At 41.7% G+C, this 19,922-nt stretch overlaps 2 protein-coding genes across 2 annotated transcripts in view; one reads left to right on the top strand and one right to left on the bottom strand.

Moving 5' to 3' along the window:
• LOC135708448 (transcription factor grauzone-like) overlaps window positions 1-5,032 on the top strand; it is a 404,988-nt gene extending 399,956 nt beyond the window's left edge. Inside the window, exon 2 of the mRNA XM_065230565.1 lies at window positions 5,023-5,032. The gene's annotated coding sequence lies outside the window, so the exon portion shown is untranslated. The remainder of the gene's footprint in view (window positions 1-5,022) is intronic.
• Window positions 1-19,922, bottom strand: part of fng (Fringe glycosyltransferase) — a 380,064-nt gene that overhangs the window by 73,323 nt on the left and 286,819 nt on the right. The gene's annotated exons all lie outside the window — the stretch shown is intronic.

Here is a 19,922-nt window from a genome sequence, read left to right as displayed (position 1 = left end):
TCACTTAATTGTTGGGGGTCCAACTAGAAATCATGCAAGGCGGACCCAGGTACGATTCTTGTGTAGCGAGGACCGAATGGACCAGATCCCGCCAGTCAGATGATTGTCCGCGGGAAGATTGTTCAAAGGAGGATTGTCCGCATGAGGATTGTTTGAAGTAGAATTGTCTGCTACAGACGAGTCAAGGAGTACGTGGAGGAAAAAGATTATCCGGAACTCTGGGGGAACGATACATTCGGATGCATCCTGTATCCCCATCAAATTTATCCATAAAATTCTGCTTATATTTCCAGAACATCAGTCAGAACTTTTTTTCTCCAGACATCCTTATTCGATTTTTTGTCTATTTTTCAGTATACCCTGAATATCCCTGTTGATCCTTCTGTCTATTCCGAAAATTCTTTCAATTCCGCTCGCATGCCGTCACAGTGTTGCCATATCTTTTTTGAAGCAACATGCATCAGGATGAGTGTCGTTCCCCAACGTTTTCCTTGAACGTCATTGATTGTCTCTGAAGATCTTTCCTGGAACTATCTTCCTGCGGACAATCGTCCAGTGGACAATCTTCCTCTGATCAATCTTCCTGCGGACCAGTGTTGGAAAAGTTCGCGATATTTCACGAAGTTCACCAAGGGAAAAGTTCGCGAGTCATAGGGAACTTTGATGAACTTTTCCATCACTGCTGCGGACAATTCTCTTCCTCCAAATAATCTTCGTGCGGACAATCCTCTTTCGAACAATCCTTCTGCGGACAACCCTCTTTCGAACAATCTTCCTGTGGACAATCCTCCTACGGACAATCCTCTTCTGAACTATCTTCCTGCGGACAATCGTCCTGTGGACAATCTTCTTCTGAGCAATTTTCCTGCTGACAATCCTCCTTCGAACAATCCTCCTGCGGACAATCCTCCTCCAAACAATCTTCCTGTCGACAATCTTCCTGCGGACAATCCTCTTTCGAACAATCCTCCCGCGGACAATCCTCTTCCTCCGGATAATCTTTCTCCTCGACTCGTCGGTAGCGGACAATATTCCTGCGGACAATCCTGCTGATAATCCTCCTTCGAACAATCCTCCTCCGAACAATCTTCCTGCGGACAATTCTCCTTCGTACAATCTTCTCCCGAACAATCTTTTTGCGGACAATCCTCCTCCGAACAATCCTTCGAACAACCTTCTCCCGAGCAAACTTCCTGTGGACAATCCTCCTTTGAACAATCTTCCTGCGGACAATCCTTATTCGAACAATCTTCGTGGGTACAATCGTTCTTCGAACAATCCTCCTGGGACAATCCAAATATATGATGTTCAAGGGCCCTGGAACTAATGAACTACTAGATTAGATAATTAACTATTTTAACTAGTTCCGCTTTTTTTTTGTTAGCATCCATGCCTCTCACGCCAAAGTCACGAGTTCAAATCTCAAAATGGCGAAACTAAAAGAAACGTGCTAAGGGATATGACACACCTCAATTTGACACCTGTTCTGGTACAAATTGCTGTCTTTTGCTCTAGTACCGGGTGCACCAGGTACACTAAAAAAAAACAGCTTGGTGAACAAAAAAAAAAATCGCGTGAAGGAGGTCCTTACCCTTTGGGTCCATGGTTTAAACGTTCAATTCGCGTTCAAGTTAGTTGAATTCAACTGACTTGATCAATTGACTTGTCCTGTCTAAACCCAGCTTTATACTCAACCCTGTTTAATCCTATCGAACTCGTAAGGCCTGCGGAATTATCCTATAAGACATTCGGAATCGGCACAAGCAATAGCAAAGTAAACCCATAAGACTTCTATAGCGGTAAACTCAATGGAGGATAATACGCCAATCTCAGATTATCCCTGATTTTGCTAAGCACCATGCCGTATTAGCCTCACTTTTAATCTCGGATATATCTTTAATATTCCGATTTCAGTAGTAGTTCTCAGAATTTCTCGTCGGAAGTTCTCTGTACGCTGGATTTCTCATCGGAGATTCTGTGAATTTTTGTGGAGTTCTCTGAATTTTTCGCCGGATGTTCTCCTCGAACAAACACTTCTCGTCGGAATTGCTCTGAACTTCTCCTCGGATGTTCGCTGAATATCTCCTCGAATGATCTTTGAACTTCTTGCCGGAAGTTCTTTGATCTTCTCCTCGCAAGCTCTCTGAACCACTCCTCGGAAATTCTCTGATGCTCTCCTTGACAGTTCTCTGAAATTCTTGTCGGAAGATCAGTTAAATTCTCCTCGGAAGTTCACTGAAATTCTTTTTGGAAGTTCTCTGAACTTCTTTTTGGTAGTTCTCTAAACTTCTTTTCGGAAGTTCTCTGACCTTCTCGTCTGACGAACATTTGAACGTCTCGTCGGAAGTTCTATGAACTTCTCGTCGGAACTTCTGTAACCGTTTGGTCACAAGTTCATAGGTTTTTGTCATGTATGTTATATATTCACAACCTTCACGTTTCTTGTGCAAGAACAGTAGCATACCACAGAAGTGATAGGGTTCTGTACCGCTGTGAAAATGTTGTGCCGTTACGTTATGTCCACCATAGAGCTACAAACAACCATACAAAACTAGGATGACTAGATGAAGGAAAATTGGGAGAAAGAACGGCCATTGCCCAAAATCGGCCTCTTTTAATATCAGGCGTCCGTGTGCTAAGACGCATTTTAATTAGCTAAGTGCAGTGGTTGGTACTTTTGAACGAGAACCAGGACCCCCCTCCCCACCTACACCGTAGCAGCAGCTAGCGTATGCTAGGGAAATTTCACATTCAGGACCTCTTTTATGTTGGACCTTAAAAAGGTCATCGGTCAGCACACGGCCGGCTCGTGAAATTGGAAACAGTTTCCGAGCCTAATTCTAGATAGAGCTGGAATTAGGGCGTAACAGCCTTTGTAAACAATAACTTCTCTTGTTGATTTCTCGGAATTCAAGGCATGCCTACACAAACCAACATATCCATCGGGTAGGAGATGTTGATGGTGATGTTGATTTGCTAGGGAGAGCCATGACTTCCGAGAAATCATCGAGAGAAGTCATTGTTTTCAAAAGCTGTTACGCCCTAATTCCAGCTCTATCTAGAATTGTCAAGGACTAAATACTATTATCTGGCCAAACGTAGGCCATAATCCCATTGGAGTTTTCCCTTCTCGGCTTGACCAACGAAGGACGACGCCTGCCATCCCACCGTCCAGCATCGCCCGCTGGCCCGTCATCCGCTCGCTTCGCCAATCTGGCGAGAGTTCCGGCCGCACAGTAGGACAGGAGTCACTGTGTCGGCCATCCCGATTCACCATCAACGGCAGCAGCGGTATGTACCGGTACAGTAAACAATGCGAATAGGCTACACGACGCATATTACACGAAATTATGAACACAGAACAACACGCACATAATACAGAAAGTGACGAATAAATGCATTTAAAGAAAAGTGAAAGTTCTTCATTTTTGTATCGCGAAACCCTCTGATTATCCGGTAGCTAGCCGACCCTGGGTGCTCCGGAGCTTGCTCTGAGTCGACCGGGTGCTGTATGTTTGATCTCCGAGTAGGTAGTTGCCGAGTGCTGAGTTCTTACATCAGTTATACTTCAGAGAACTTAAATGAAGTTCTGCGAACTTCTCGCAACATCCCTTTGGAAAATCTCTGAACGTTTCGTCTGAAGTTCCCAGAGCTTTTAGTCGGAAAATCTCTGTACTTTTGATCAGAAGTTTTCTGAACTGCACGTCGGAAGATCTCTAAACTTCTCGATAGAAGTTCTCTGAACCTCTCGTCGGAAATTCTTTCCGTCAAACTTCAGGGAACTTTGATTGCGAACTTCAGAGAAGTTCTCTGGACCTTAGTGTTTTTTTAATACTCTGAACTTCATGTCAGATCTCCCGGAAAAAAATTACCATACAATTACCATAGCATAAAATACAATTACATCAAAATCTATTGCCAAAAATAGATCTTATTGTACGTCTATTGTACAAGAAATTTTAACATATTGCTGTTACAATAGATTTACAATACGTCCTATATAGTAAGAATTTTCAACAATTGAACAACAATACAATTAATGGTAAATGGCCCATCTTTGTTCGGGAAAAAGTGATTTTTCCTATGGTTAAGATACATAACAACCCCCTTGTTCTATTGTAGATTTCCCCATTTACCACAGATTCTATTGTGAAAACAATACATGCTGTGGTTATTTTATCGTTGTAGACAATATGATTTATTACTATTGTATGGTTACAATACATTTCATTGTGCCTCTATGGTTCTCTTTTTTACGGGCTGTAAAGTTTTCGATGGAAGTTCTGTTAACCTTTTTTCGGAAATTATGCGTTCTGTGATCTTTTATGTGGACTGTGTGCTTCTGTGAACTACCGTTTAAGTTCAGAGCATTTGCCTGAAGTTTACAGAATTTCGCTTGAAGTTCAGAGAATTGCGTCTGAACTTATGAGAATTTTACCAGAAGTTCAGAGAACTTTGCATGAAGTTCAGAGAATTGCGCCTGAAGTCAAGAGAATTTCGCCTGAAATAAATTTGCATGAAGCTCAGAGAACTTCGTCTGAAGTTCAGAGAACTTCGCTCGATGTTCAGAGAGCTTCCTTTTAAGATCAGAGAACTTCGCTTGAAGTTACCAGATCATTCAGGGATTAATCGTTATTAGTTCTGTGATCTTCAAGAAAGTTTTGTAAACTCTAAAGTAATTTAGCGTACTGTAGAGTTGTTTTGTGAACTTCAGAGAAATTCTTCGAACGTCAAAAATTTCTGAGAGCTTCTCCGATTTTTTCTAATTTTAAGTTTAATCTAGTGATATTTGAATCATGTCTAAGGTTGAGGTGAAATGTTACTTCATCAGAACAGTGAGTCACCTCACATCTCACACAACGCAGAATAGGCCAGAAATTGAAATCTCTGCACTATGCATAGCCTCTCTGAAGTTTACAGGAAATTGGTGAAAGTTTGTAGAATCACTCTGTTTGTAAAATCACTCTGAAGTAAGACAGACATCATCAGAACGCATAGGACTTTTCTTAAGGCAGCAGGAAGTAGGTCTTGCTACTCGATATGCAGAGTAAATTTCTCATGGACCGGGGACCAACGCCTTTACTTCCCTTCCGAAGGAAGGCGTGTTCAGAGATTTGATGCCTCAGAAAATCCCGGCGACGCCGACTGGGATTGAACCCAGGCCCTTTGCGAAAGTTAATGATATGTTAAAGTTAAGTAAAACTTATGATAAAATTAATTTAAAATTGTGTTAACGTTCAGTAAAAGATAAGTTGAAGTTAAGTTAAACTGAAAGTTATGTTAAGTTAATAAGATACAGGTTAGTTAAAGTTAAGTTAAATTAGTTAACTAGTAAAAGTTATATTGTTAATAAAGATAAACTCAAGATAATTTAAAAGTTTTGTAAAAGTAAATGATATGTTGAAGTTAATGATATGTTAAAGTTAATAACATGTTAAAGTTATGATAAAGTTAAATTAAAATGTTGTTCAAGATAAGTTATACTTAAAGTTATTTTAAGTTGATGAGATAAAGTTTAGTTAAAGTTAAGCTAAAGATATGTTAAAGTTAAGTTAAAGAATACTTAGAATAGATTCTTTTGCAGAGATTGGCAAAATTTCCATTTGTTAGCTGAATCTGGGCAAGTTTTTCACTGAGATCCAGCAAAATAAAATTCCGAGCTGCTCGGTGGTGCCCATCTTGGCAAAAAAATCTAAGTTTGTATGTTAAAGTTAATTTCAGAGAACTTCAGGGAAACCTTTGGAGGTTCTACTTGGATTTTTTTTTTGAGTTTTTGGATGTTCTTGAAACTTCTTGAAACTTGACACCTCTTGGAAGTGCTTGTTTAGTTAAAATTAAGTTAAGTTTTAGATAACGTTTAGTTAAACTTATGTTTAGCTAAAGTTACAGCTAAGTTAATTAGTTAAAGATAAAATCAAGTTAATTTAAAATTGATTTATAGTTTATTGTAAGTTAAGCGAAGGTTTAGTTGAAGTATGGTTAAAGTTTAGTTAAAATTAAGTTAATGATATTTTAAGTTAAGTTAAAGTTATGATAAAATTATGTTAAAGCTAAGAAAAAGGTTAGTTCTTTTTAATAAAGTTATGCTTAAGTTAATTACAAGTTAAGTAAAATTAATAAGTTAAACTCTAGCAACATTAAATAAAAGTTTAGTTAAAGTTAAACTCAAGCTAAGTAAAAAATAATTTCAAATTATGTAAAAGCTTATTGAAGGTGTAGTTAAAGTTAACTCAAAATTAAGTTTAAGATATGTAAAAAATGCTAAAGTTAAGATAAAGTTATGTAAAACCTAGGATAAACTTGAGTTTTAATTATGTAAAATTTATTTCCAGGGAACTACAGGGAAACTTCAGTTCTTGGAAGTTTTTAGAAATTCTTGAATCATCTGAGAGTGTCAAGAAATTTCTTGACACTTCACTTGGAAGTTCTTGATGTGTTAAAATTAAGTCCAAGTTGAGCTAAAGTTATGCTTACGTTAAGTTGAAGTTAAAGCTAAGTTAAGTTTATATGTTAAAGTTCAGTAAAAGTTAAGCTAAGTTCCATGGTTGCTTTACAGTACTTTTATTAAAACTTCAAACCTTCCTCTTGATGGATCCCATCAGTGCCCACACAGTGGAAATAGACACGGAATTAGAGCATTTCTTCCATTTTGCCCGCATTTCGTCGAAGTTGCCCTTTGAAATTGCCCAGTACTTTTCGATTGGTCGAAATTCCAGTCAATTCGTATGATTCATTAGCTTGGGGACAAAAGCGATCTTGTTGGCAGCATACCACTCCAGAACCCCCTTGGAGTAGTGGCAGCAGGCCAAATCGGGCCAAAAGATGACTTTGCCCCTATGCTTGCGGATGAACGACAATACACGCTTTTTCAGGCATTCTTCGATGTAAACTTGGGATGTCATCGTCGAGGATGTGACGAATGGTTCCGTTTTCAGGCCACAAATGCAAATCGCTTACCAAATCATGGCCTTATTCGCGAACTTGTCGGCAAGCACGAACTTGAATCTTCCCGGCACATCCCCACGTCCAGTCGCGATGTAAAACTTTTGACCGGGAAGCTGCTTAAAATCGAGTTTGACGTATTTTTCGTCATCGATCAAGGTGCAGCCCTTGTGTTTCGTCAAAACACGGTCGTACAAGAGCCTTGCACGCTTTTTGGCCACGGAATTCTGCTTCATGTGCCGGTATCCTTCCATGGCAAGGATGTTCCGCACCGTTTGAAAGTTGGCGTTGTACCTTCTGGCCACATCTCGGATCGAAAGACTGGGGTTGGGTCTTACGTACCTCAACACCTTGCTAAGCGCAGCTGACGATCCCTGGTTCCAGTTTTTCGTGTGTCCACTGATTCCTTTCCACACTCAGGGATTCCTTGTAGGTTTCGAGCACTCGGCAAACTGTGGTTTTCGGCATCTTCTGCACTTTAGCCAGCTTGGAACCGCACCACTCCGGATATTCCAGGTGTTTGTGCAGTTCCATTTGACGTTATTTCTGAACGCGATCGACTACTTTGATCAAACTTGCACCAGTTGTTCTCTGTAGAAGTGTAAACAAACCATTGTCAAAGATTTTCGATTCCCAACACTAGAGGCGTGCTAGCGGTGCCCGAGGGGCGTACCAATTTACTTTTAGTCTGATCTTTTCATTCGGATAATGAGTTGTAAATTAATGAATAGACGAATACATTTTTTTAATTGCTCAAATTAGGTCCAAAATCCAATTAATTAAGAATTTCGAAAGAACCACTTCACACTGAAGAACAGAACTTATCTTATCGTCAGTTGTGTGTCGCCCGTGTTAACAAAACCCCTAAATCCACCACGGTGGGGCATCGATCAAGGCCGTAAAATTCACTTTCCAATTAGAACTCTCCAAGGTGAGTTATGTCCCGTTGTGCTGACAAATATTTCACATCCCCTGGCTTCTACCTCGCAACAATAGAGATCTGCTTTTTTTTTATTGATTTCCCAAGAACTAATCCTCAAAAACCAACCAATGACCAAGCGAAGCGGCGGTGTTTTATTGGTTGAACCGGGCGCGCACGCGCAGGGCCGAACTGCTGTAATTTGACACGTTTCAAAAACCGATAAAAGTAACACGCTTGTTATTCGTTTTAATGTACTCACACTCATAAGTTCCCACACCGCGTGCGCAGCGAATAAACCGAAATTTAATTTATGTCTGTAGGTAGTTAGTGACCGCGGTTTCATTTTGTAATCACTTTGCTTTCGGAGTGAAGATTTGTCCGTGCTTTGTTCTCCGCAGCTGTGTAAGATCTAGTTTTGTGGCTTTTCTTCCCCACACTTTTTGGAGGTTAGACAGACACGGATAACTACTTGTTGGACTAGTAAATCTCACACGCCGCGGTGGAAAAGCTATAAACTTAATTCGCTTTTATTCATCCTTCTCGAGAAGACTTTTCTCGTAAAAATGTACCATCTATAACGCAAAATGCTGGAGGAAGGCTTAATTCGGGAATGACTGCTTTTTTACGACTGGAACGCACAGATTAGACTGGGAAGTTTACACAAGTAAGTATTGTTCTGGTTTGTTCGATGTGAAGATTAATTGGAACCAGTTAAACGTGAGTCTTTTGTTTTACTCTTTGGTAAATTAGCAAAAGTTAATGAGCTTTCGAAAGTGCCGTATTTCAATCAATTTTAGGATAGGACTTTTAAGTTTTTGATTAGTCAGATGTTTTCTCGAATTGCAAAGAAACATTGTTTTAAAACTGGTTTGTTTTCACAGAGGGCAAGATTTGAAGTATCGAAACTCACAAAAACACTCCGAAAACTATCATCTCATTCTTGTTCCAATCGATTCCCCAGAAGAAGAGAAAAACTACAACGCTCCTTGTTATGTTTAACGACTTGTGCCATTCACAAAACACATTAGGCTGCCCATTTAAAAACATCAAATGTCGCCCTCAGGGCAACATGCACCGAAAACAAAACCAACCAAACGACCACCCGCCGCCCATCTGTCATTCATTCGGCGATCGATCGCGGGGAATGTTGATGACTGATCGCTCCACTCGTTTGCCGTTTTTCCCGTTTTACGACTGCTCCACTTGTTCGTTCAATGATTATTGATTTTTCTCCCTTCCATTCACTTCACTTTTCAGGAGGTCCTAATGAGCGAACAAAACAAAAGTCTATTAAAAACGCGATCGGCCGGCCGCCATCTTGTCATGACGGAACGAAAAAGAAAAAAAAATCAATTTCCGTCCGATCGAGCAACGAAAACAAAAAAACACATGGCGCTTCGGTTCGGTTCGGCCAGATTGATTATTTTTTAATTATTATTCAAATCTACTCGGATAATCATCGCCGTTAATTACCTGTCCCATCTCGGAAGAAAGTTGATTAATCGTCCTGACTTACGCTCAATTAATTGATTTATGACCACCTACGATCGATTGCCAGAAACTACTGAGTTCAGTCGCTCCGTTTGCTTTCATGTGACACGCGCGCCATCTGCGATTTGTCAACTGACAGCTGTTTGACAGTTTTACGATTCCCTGGCACTGCTACCGCTGCGCTGTTAGTTATGTAATTTCAGCTATTTATTCTAATTTGTCCGGTTCGAGTTCTTTCCACCACGCTGAGGCTAATTATCCTATTTTGCCATTTCCGCTGGACTTCGCTTTCCCACTCTAAACCCGTCGTTTTCATATAATGATACAGGTAATGGTAGTGTAACTAACTTCAGCACATTTCACCCATAGAAACGAAAACCGACGGGCAGTAGGAGAGCAAAACGTCTTTTTATTTTAAGTTATATCGCTGAGATGTATTTATTTGCTTGCCTCGGTCTGTCTGTTGTGCGATCCCGTGGTCCACACGTGAGGGCCGGGAGGACGGAGACTATGAGCTAAGGTGGAAGGCATTCATAAATTTTGTACCAAGTTGCATTTATGTTGGGCTTCTTGCTCCCAACGGCAGCAGCAGCCAAAGAAGCAACCGAGATTAAGTGCAATAAGACATCTCGTTGTTGCAGCTGAAGAACCTGCTGTTTTACCTGCTGCTGCTCCGGATCGGGAATGGGATGAGCCATATTTTATCGGTTCTGTTGGCTGAGAGAAGAGCGTGGTAGCAGGCGAGGAGGTCTTGCGAAAGATGGACCGCTGCTATTGCCATGGAATGCTTTGGTTTTCAGGAAAATTGTTTCACGATGGGATGATCGGAATGAGCTAATGCAGCGAGGAATGCAGCAATATGAGTTATTATTAGACAAATTCATTGTAGCAATGGTGAACAATCTTTCAAGGTTCCTTAAGTCAATGTTTTAGTTACATTGAAGGTATTGCATCTACGATGAATAACGACAGGATTACAGGTAGGGACAGGCATGGAAAATCATTTGCATTCATTTCGTGCATTCATTTACATTCATTTGCCTCTAACTTTTTTCATCAACAGACTTCTGCAAAATAGTTTATGGAGCTTTTGTAGGTTTTGTTCTTAGCTATAACTTTTGTTAACAACTCAATTCCGTATCTATTATGTATGACGAATCAGAGCGAACAGAAGCCACTACTGTTTTTCAGTGAATGTATTTTACATTCACTGAAAAACAGTAACAAGTTCTGCCCACTCTAATTCGTGATGCATAAGAGATACAGATTTGAATTATGGGCAAAAGTTGTAGCTAATAACAAAATCTACTAAAGCTCTTTACATCCTTTTGCGGAATGCTGTTGATGAAAAAAGTCAGAGGCAAATGAATGTAAATGATTGCATGAAATGAATGTAAATGATTTTCCATGCCTGGGTAGGGATGTCCGATTACTTCTCGGTTAATCGAACTACCTCCACAGTACCGATGGAGCGTGATGGAACAGGACCTGGAGCAACATTTTTAGGAAATGCTGGTAAAATGTACATCCATATTATTTTTTTCAAAATCTTATCTTATTTCTCGCGCAACACGAGAAAAGGGCCCATCATTGTTGATCGATTCTCTTCATCCGCGAATAACCCGACTGCAAATTGAATTCCCCATTGAGTGTGTTGTTTCAGGCGCAAGCTAACATCATCTTCTATCGAACTGTGCTGCGAACTTAGCGAGAAATTCGTTTATGTTGCCGTGGTAAATCAAAGAGAAAGTTGACGGCGAGAATCGATTAACGAGGATAGGCCCTCTTCAAATGTTACGCGAGATTTTGTGATTTGGGGTGCTCTGGGATTTTTTCCTTGATTTGGTGCTTGACCAACAAAGAGGATTGTGTTGCGGTGCATTGCCAGCATGTTCGATCCGAAGCAATTCCTGGCTCCGCTGCTGATACACGGACGGGTCATAATGCAGGATTTATGGCGTAATCGATGAGATTCGTGTTCCACGGTGTTACCTCGGTGGATTGGACTCGAAGGTCTATGAAACGGTGCAGTTACACGTTTTCACTGACGCTGGAGATGCGGCATATGGATGCGTGGCCTACTTCAGGTTCGAGGACGGCGAAGTCGTTCACTGCGCATTCATCGAGGCCAAAGCGAAGGTGGCGCCATTACAGTACCTGTCTACACGACGGTTGGAGCTAGAAGCGGCTGTTCTCGGTGCGCGATTGACAAAGTCGATCTGCGATGCCCATTCCTTTCCGGTAGTGAAGCGGTTCCTGTGGTGTGACTCGGATACGGTAGTATCATGAGTGAAATCGGACCAACGAAGGTATAAGCCGTTCGTTGCCTATCGTATTGGCGAGATCCTCAGCATCACGAATCCAGAAGATTGGCGTTGGGTAGGAACGAAGGACAATCCAGCGGACTATTTGACGCAGTGGGGCAAAGGAACGGAGATCAAGTCGGGAAGCCGATGGTTCCATGGACCGGATTTTCTGTATCACGGAGTGGAAGAATGGCCGAAGCAAAAGCGTCCAAAGGTGGAAGTTGCCGAAGAGCTCCGGGCGAGCGTGCTGCTGCATCACATCGTGTTCCCCGAGGGGTTTACGGAGAGGTTGCAGCATATTTCGCGTTGGACAGTAATGGTGCGGACCCTAGCAACAGTGTTCCGATTCGCGTCCAACTGCCGGCGACGCGTCAAGAAGCTGCCGATCGAAGCCGTTAGGAAAGGTGTCAAGCAAGGATCAACGTTCCCCGCCGAGGAGGAGTGCCAGGCTGCAGAAACAGTTTTGTGGAAGGTAATTCAGGCAGACGAGTTTACCGACGAAGTGAGGACCCTGGTGAAGAACAAGGATTCGACAGTACATGAAATGTCACTAGAGAGGTCGAGTAAGCTGTATCGTCTTGCGCCGTTCCTGGATGATGATGGTGTCGTGCGGATGGAAGGTCGTACAGAAGCGGCGGAATATACGGCATTTGATGCGAGGTTTCCGATCATTCTGCCGAAGGACCACGTGGTGACTCGAAGGTTATTAGAACACTACCATCGGCAGTATGGGCACAGCAGCAGAGAAACCGTTGTAAACGAAGTTCGGCAGCGATTCTACATTCCGTGTCTCCGAGCGCTAGTAGATCAAGTGATGCGAGCCTGTGTGTGGTGCATGATTCAAAAGGCGAAGCCAATTGTTCCGAGAATGGCACCCTTACCAGGGCAGCGTTTGGCGGTGAGGGTCGATCCGTTTTCGTACGTCGGCATAGCCTATTTTGGTCCACTGGAAGTGTCTATTGGCCGAAGGAAGGAAAAGCGATGGGTGGCACCTTTCACGTGCCTAACTGTGCGAGCGGTACATTTGGAGGTGGCGTACAACTTGACGACTGAGTCGTGCAAAATGGCGATCAGAAGGTTCGTAAAGCGGCGTGGCAGTCCGATCGAGATCCTTTCGGATAACGGCACGAACTTTGTCGGTGCCAGTCGAGATCTGCTGAAGGAAATAAATCTAGCATGTGCGGATACCTTTACCGGTGCGAGGACTCGTTGAACTTTTAACCCACCGGCTGCCCCACACATGGGAGGTGCGTGGGAGAGAATGGTGCGCTCGGTGAAAGAGGCGCTAAAAACGTTCACAGATGGTCGGAAGCTGACGGACGAGATCCTGCAGACGGCACTGATCGAGGCGGAGAACCTGATCAACTCTCTTCCACTCACCTACGTGTCCACCAACGTGAAGGAAGACAAGGAAGCGTTGACGCCGAACCACTTTTTGCGTGGTCGTTCATCGGTCGAGTGTCTGCCGTCGAGGAATCCCATTGACCTGGCCAACACGTTGCGTAGTAGCTACCATCGCGCACAGTTCTTGGCGGATGGATTCTGGGATCGTTGGCAGAGGGAATACCTGCCGATGTTAAACAAGAGGTCTAAGTGGTTCGTGGATCAGCGACAAGTAGCGGTTGGAGATTTGGTGTTCGTGGCAGATGGAGAGAAGCGAAACGTCTGGGAGCGAGGCGTGGTGAAGAAGGTGTTCGTTAGGAGTGACGGAAGAATCCGTTCAGCGTCCGTTCAGACAAGCAGAGGCGAGAAGGTCAGACCAGTAGCGAAGCTAGCCGTTCTGGAGGTCACTTCGAAGGAGTAATCCCCGTACTGTTCCTGATGGAACCAGCCACAGGGTTTACGGGCGGGGAATGTTGCCGTTGCAGTCAGGCCTGAAAGGGTTGCGGTAGCATAACTACCGTGAACGCGCCCCTTTGATGCGCCCGTTTTTGACGTTTCTTGCCGTCGCTGTAGCAGTGAGGCGCATAGATGAATGTCACACAGAGGTGCGATAGTGAGTGGGATAAGCTGAACACGGCCATCGCTTTCGCACTACTTTGTTTGTTTACCCAAGCAGCTGGCCTGGAAAGAGGAGAGTATAGACTCCATCGCGATAGATGTGTTTTTGTTGTTGCTAATTATTTTTTTGTGCCGATTATTGTACCTAATCGTTCGCCACTGTTGTACCGCGGGAAGCAGATATGTTTTCATTTAGTGTATTACTGTTCAATTACCGACCTCGCTAAGCCCGCCGAAGGTAGATTGGCATTGAGGAGTTGCAGGCGTTGAAAAACTAAATTTTGAGTTTGTCCGTCAAAAGACCTACTTTTTAAAATCGTTTTTCATTCGCACCGGAGGGGTGCGAACACTTTCCGTCGATCTTGTTTTCCGTGCTCAGCACCACCCAACAAACAATTTGAGCTGAATAAAAGCTTAATAAGCCACTTTTTAGCTGAAGAAGCAAATTGTTGCCTGAATAAGCTCTTATTCAGCTTTCAATGTTTGTTGGGCAATGCTACCGATGGCAGAGAGGCAGCCTCCACACCTGGACCCAACCTATCGTCCCATTAAATCATGGACCGGGGACCAACGGCTTTACTTCCCTTGATCAGAGATTTTATGGCTCAGAAAATCCCGGCGACGCCGACTGGGATTGAACCCTGGCCTTTTGGGGTGAGAAGCAATCACGCTTATCATCCGCTAAGGGGTTGTATCCAATTGAGTTGACGTTTTCAGCAAAGTTTCTTGACTTAATTAGGACTATAATTTGGTGGATAAAAATAATTCAAGTTTTTGCCGCAGCGATACCAACTTTTTTATTTCTCACGCTAGAGACTTACTGTTTCTGGCAAAGTTGTAGAACGTGAAGTTTTATGAAAAGTTGCTGACGACATAAAAGCTGTACATCTTCAAACAACAGAGATATACGATATTTTATAAAATTTGTTCGAAGTCCTAAAAACGTGGATTAAGTTTGTTTTGCAGACTTTCATTATTTTTCGCCGATCGGTTTTAGTCCAGCCAATCTTGTCCAGAACAATACTTTTATTTTTAGAGTACTAAATAATAAATGTCCTATGAAAGTTTAAATAAATACATGATTTTCTGAATGATTTTTCTATAAAAAGCCCCAGTTAACGCAAAATGCTATCAGTTATTCAAAATTTGATGTTCATAGACCATCATTTTTCAAAATATCTCAGAGGTATTTTGAGCTATTATTGAGATATTTGGATTTGAATCAAACGATTTATTTTATATAAACATTCATATCATTCTTGTAAGTACAGTTGGTTGGGTAAAATTTAAGTGGCGGATCACAACCCCCTGATCCCTGAGGTCACTAACAACTGTGCTTAATTTGATTACGATCTGGAACTGTGGGAGAACTATAAAATTTATGTGGGAAATAACGGGTGTTCAATAAAAAATAAGAATGATTTCAATACCGTCCAGCGCTCTTGTGAGAGCATCGCGACTAAGTTGCGTCGTACGGCTGACCAGGACTCTCTCTCCAATATTCATTGACGTTTTTTTTGAAGAATAAATATGTTTTTATTAAAATATACTGAATCCGATGAAAAAAATATTTTTTTACTAGCTTTATGACTGAAAAAAATCTCATTTTTTATTGAACACCCGTTATATGGAAAACAAAACAAAATAGATCATTCTGCGTGAAGTGTTCACAACAGGTGCAATCGATCTTCTCCAATTTAAACCACAATAATTGAAATTTACTCACTTTGAGCGAAGACAACAAATCAAGAAGACTGGCAACTCTTCCATTTTCTCATACGAACACTATGAGACAGGTACAATCGCGTCATCTGCCGCTCAAAGGTAAATGCTTCGAACGAATTTGCTAGTAAAGATTACATCCTCAGACAAAGGGTTTGTGTATTTGCTCATTTTTCTATGCGTTGCTTTCACCTTCACTCAAGCGCAGCGCTACTGTATATGTCGCTTGAATTTTGACAAAGTTGCCAGTCTTCTAGATTTATTGTCTTCGCTTTGAGTCAACATATTGAAAATCAGTAACATTGTGCTCTTCCCTCTAATAAAGCGCTCATCCCTCTTTTCAAAATATTCAAGAACATGCTATTTTCAAACGTCGATATCTTCGTGCCAAATGGAGCTATGAAAAATGTTTTCATAGTAGAATTTCGCAAGAAATCTGAAAAAAATATTGTCTACCTTTGGCAGTGTTGCCAGTTATGTTATTTTTCTAAATTAAATTAAATTAAAAACATATTTTCACTAAATATATGTAATTTTGTTAAATAAAATGTGGCGTTTTATAATACTGTAAAGGGTGTCCCACATCAAATTGCATCACGGAAAAAAAAAACGCTGTAGAAAATTAGTTAGTTGACCGATCCCACAACCCATTTGTAAGCTTTTGTCATATTTATTTCATTCAACTTCACTACCATAGCAGTACGATCGCACCTTACGCCTAACTCCACTCATTAGGTTCTGTACAACATCTGGCTGCAGCTTCTTCTGTACGGAAACCCACTTTTTCTTCTTCATGTCTTCCTCAGATTTGACCTTCTTGCGATGCTTCTGTAGAGTCTGCTTCATAATAGCTCAGTATTTTTCGATGGGCTTTAGTTCCGGTGCGTTAAGGAGGGGGGGGGGGGGGTTTCATTTCCTTGGGTACGAAAGTGACCCCGTTGGCTTCGTACCACTTTAGGACAACATTTGAATAGTAGCACGAAACTAGATCGTAGGGCCATCGTGTTGCTTCAATAGAGGAAGCAGACACTTCTGTAGATCTTTCCTTTTACAGTCCCGGTAGTCACGAACGGCTCACTCCGTTTGCCACATGAGCAGATCGCTTGTCAAATCATGTATTTCTTGGCAAACTTTGAAAGTCTTATCATCCACGATGAGACAATGAGGCTTCGTCAGCATCTGGGTGTACAGTTTCCGGGCCCGTGACTTTCCCACCGTATTTTGCCGTTCGTCACGATTTGGAATCTTCTGCACACGATAGACTTGGACAGATTCAACTTTTTGGCCACATCCCTGACCGAAGCATTGGGATTCCGCTTAAACGCTTTCACGACACGCTTGTGATGCTGATCACTAATAGAACATCCATTTTGACCGCATTTCTCCTTCCGTTCAATGCTCAGAGTTTCGTCTTCTTCTTCTTCGCATTTCAAGCTTATTGCATATCGCATATTAGCTTATTGCGTGCTGTCAACTTAGTGTTCTAGATGCACTTCCACAGTTATTAATTGAGATCTTTCGATGCCTGTACCATTTTTGCATTGATATGATTGTGTGGCAAGTCCAATCATACTTCTATACCCAGGGAAGTCGAGAAATTTTCCAACCCGAAAAAATCCTAGACCGAACCGGGAATCAAACCCAGCCACCTCCAGCATGGTCTTGCTTTGTAGCTGCGCCTTTATCGACTGAGCTAAGGGAGGCCCCATCAGAGTTTCGTAGTAACGTTTAAACACACGGCTCACCGTTGACTAGCACTAAAATAAAATGGGTCAGACAACAATATTCCCAAGTAATGGACGCAGTTGTAAAAAGGCTCTACAGATAAGAAAAAAAAACTGTTTTGAGCTCTAGAAACATTTGAAAGTCTGAAACATTCTGGTTCCCCGCGACTCTTGAGCTACAGCAACCTTTAGAGCTCCCTCGCGTAAGCCGCGAGTATTCGGCCCAACTCCTACTAGACATGGAAATAAGTGAACTTTGTTACAAACAATGAACAATGAATCATTGGCTCCGTAAAGCTAACGCGATTGAGCCTATACGAACTTTATAAAAAAAGACCTTTATAGATCTTGAAACTTGGGAGCTGTAAGAATTTAACTACCGAAAAACTTGGCTTTTTGGATTTTTTTTTAACTAGTTTCTTTTATTTACTAGGCTCAGTCGTGTGTGACACTTTGCGGAGCCAAAAATCAGTAATGTTTGAATTAACATTTTAAACAGCAGTAGTTCTAGGTTAGTATTGGGTACCAATTACTCGTGGCGGGCTCGAGTTTAATGGGTAACAATTTCGATTGGAAGGAGCTAGGTAGGAAACTGGTTTCTGAAGCCTCCTTCAGATACTTCTCTCGGACGGTTGACCTAATCCTGACTGGGCAGGAGCAAGTAGCACAGAAACAGGAAGATAATAAGACTGGGACACAATGGCTGGAAATTGTTTGGAAAGGAGGGGATGGTCACATCAAACTATAACATCAGACAAACAAAGGAATTCGTAGATCGCCTGTATGTAGGAAAGATCACAGGTTCCCAATACATCTCTTACTTCACGGAATGGTTGTCTACCTCTGGCCACTAGGGTATCCAATAGTCGTGGCGACTGTCAACGAGGTTTATTCTGTAGAGATGTGCGTCTAGCGAGTAGTGGTTGGACATAAGTCTTGACATCACGCGAATAAAGCCCCGACCTACATCCAGACCTTTGAACCACGCTCTCGAAGAAACATTTGAAATAATGGAATGTAACCACAGCCCAAGAGAATTATTTGTCCAATCGTTTTGCCAACATAAAAGAGAACTCTGACGTACTACACGGTAACCGCAAAATACCCAATAATGACTACAAAGTAAGCATTTTTAAGGGAAACTGGGACTACCCATTAAATGAGTAAAATTTTACCCATTTATGAGTAATTAAAACTACAAAAACAAGTAGTAAGTATTCATTTTTGAATAACAAATACTCATAAATGGGTAATATTTTTACTCATTTAATGGGTAGTCCCAGTCTCCCTCGAAAATGCTTACTTTGTAGTCATTATTGGGTATTTTGCGGTTACCGTGTAATGGGAAAAATTCATCATGTGAAATTCTTCTATCATAAAGCTGGGTTTAGACTAGGCAAGTAAAATGATCAACTCAGTTGAATTCAATTGGCTTGAAAAGTTTAGCCTGGTTCAACTTTTTTCAATTCAAGTCAGTTGAATAGCATGGTTTACACATTTAATTCGCGTTCAAGTCAGTTGAATTCAACTGACTTGATCAATTGACTTGCCCTGTCTAAACCTAGCTTAAATCTCGCCTTGTCGTGCGCCCACCTTTGCGAGAGAGTCTGCCTTCTCATTTCCTGGGATTGAGCAATGTGAGCGGACCCATACAAAGGTAATCATATATGATCTTTCGACCAGTAAACTCATCTGCTCCCTTACCTTTGAAAGGAAATAAGATGAGTGCCTACCTTGTTTCATCGACCGAAAAGCCTCAATCGAACTGAGACTACCCTGGAAAGATGAAGTAATGGTCTGTGGGCATGTCGGAAATCATCCCCAATACGAAGCTAGCTCAGCAACATAAACGGAACAAGGTTCCTGCAGTTTCCGAAAGGCGGATGAGTATTCATTGAAGACGCCGAAGCCTGTGCGTGATCCATCAAAGGGTGATCCATCAGTGAAAATTTTTCTATTGCAATTGACTTGTTGGTACTTTTCAGCAATAATACGGGGAATTGAGATAGGTCGAAGTTGATCTGGAATTCCTTGAAAAGCCTGTTTCATGGAAAGATCATAGTCAATGAGGAAACTGTAGTTAGTAAAGCATACACGAGGGGGGTTATAGCACGGAAGGCTACTATCCGATGACATAGGTATAATCAATTCTTGAACATTATAAGAAGTTCCAATACTCTACTCTTCCGAACCTGTGCCAAAAATGGTTATGGTAAGATTTATTGAACATCTTTGTTATACTACTTTAACTAATCATGTTTTTATTACTTCATGCTTCACAACGAAGTTGGAGATGCTTAACGTCAATATCAGACTTAAATCGGTAATTTTATACGATAGATGAGGAGATGAAAGTATAGAGTTGATAGCTCCGGCAGTGTGAAAATTGTGTATAGAAAGTAGAAAGCGAGCAAAGGATAATTTTGAGGAAGGTACGAATTAGATCGAGCATTCCCTTTACCAAACTCATCCTTTTGATGAGAGACGGTGAGGGGTGTTTCCCCCCGCCACCATTGGCAAAAAAGGAATGATCGCCGATTCACTCATGTACGGAAACGCTTCTATCGATTGTTACACACTCAAGTCGCCATCGGTCGCCATACTGTTTTTTGCAATAAGAAAGAAAAACACAACACACATGATCGCAAAAGTGTCGCAAAAATCATGTCGTAATTCCATTAATTACTAACTGTTCTTCAATTAAAATTGCAAAAAAAAAAACATTTTCTCTAGATGCCGTTTAAAAGTCTGCAACACGCATGACACGTCCCAAGGCAACCTGACACGTAAATCGCATGTCAAGCCATCACGCAT

This window comes from Ochlerotatus camptorhynchus, unplaced genomic scaffold (genome assembly GCF_037179485.1).
Source record: "Ochlerotatus camptorhynchus isolate MF236.1 unplaced genomic scaffold, CSIRO-AGI_Acam_v1.1 ptg000330l, whole genome shotgun sequence".
Classification (NCBI taxonomy): domain Eukaryota; kingdom Metazoa; phylum Arthropoda; class Insecta; order Diptera; family Culicidae; genus Ochlerotatus; species Ochlerotatus camptorhynchus.
Note: the sequence above shows the minus strand (reverse complement) of the source record. Positions and strands in the feature narration are given on the sequence as shown.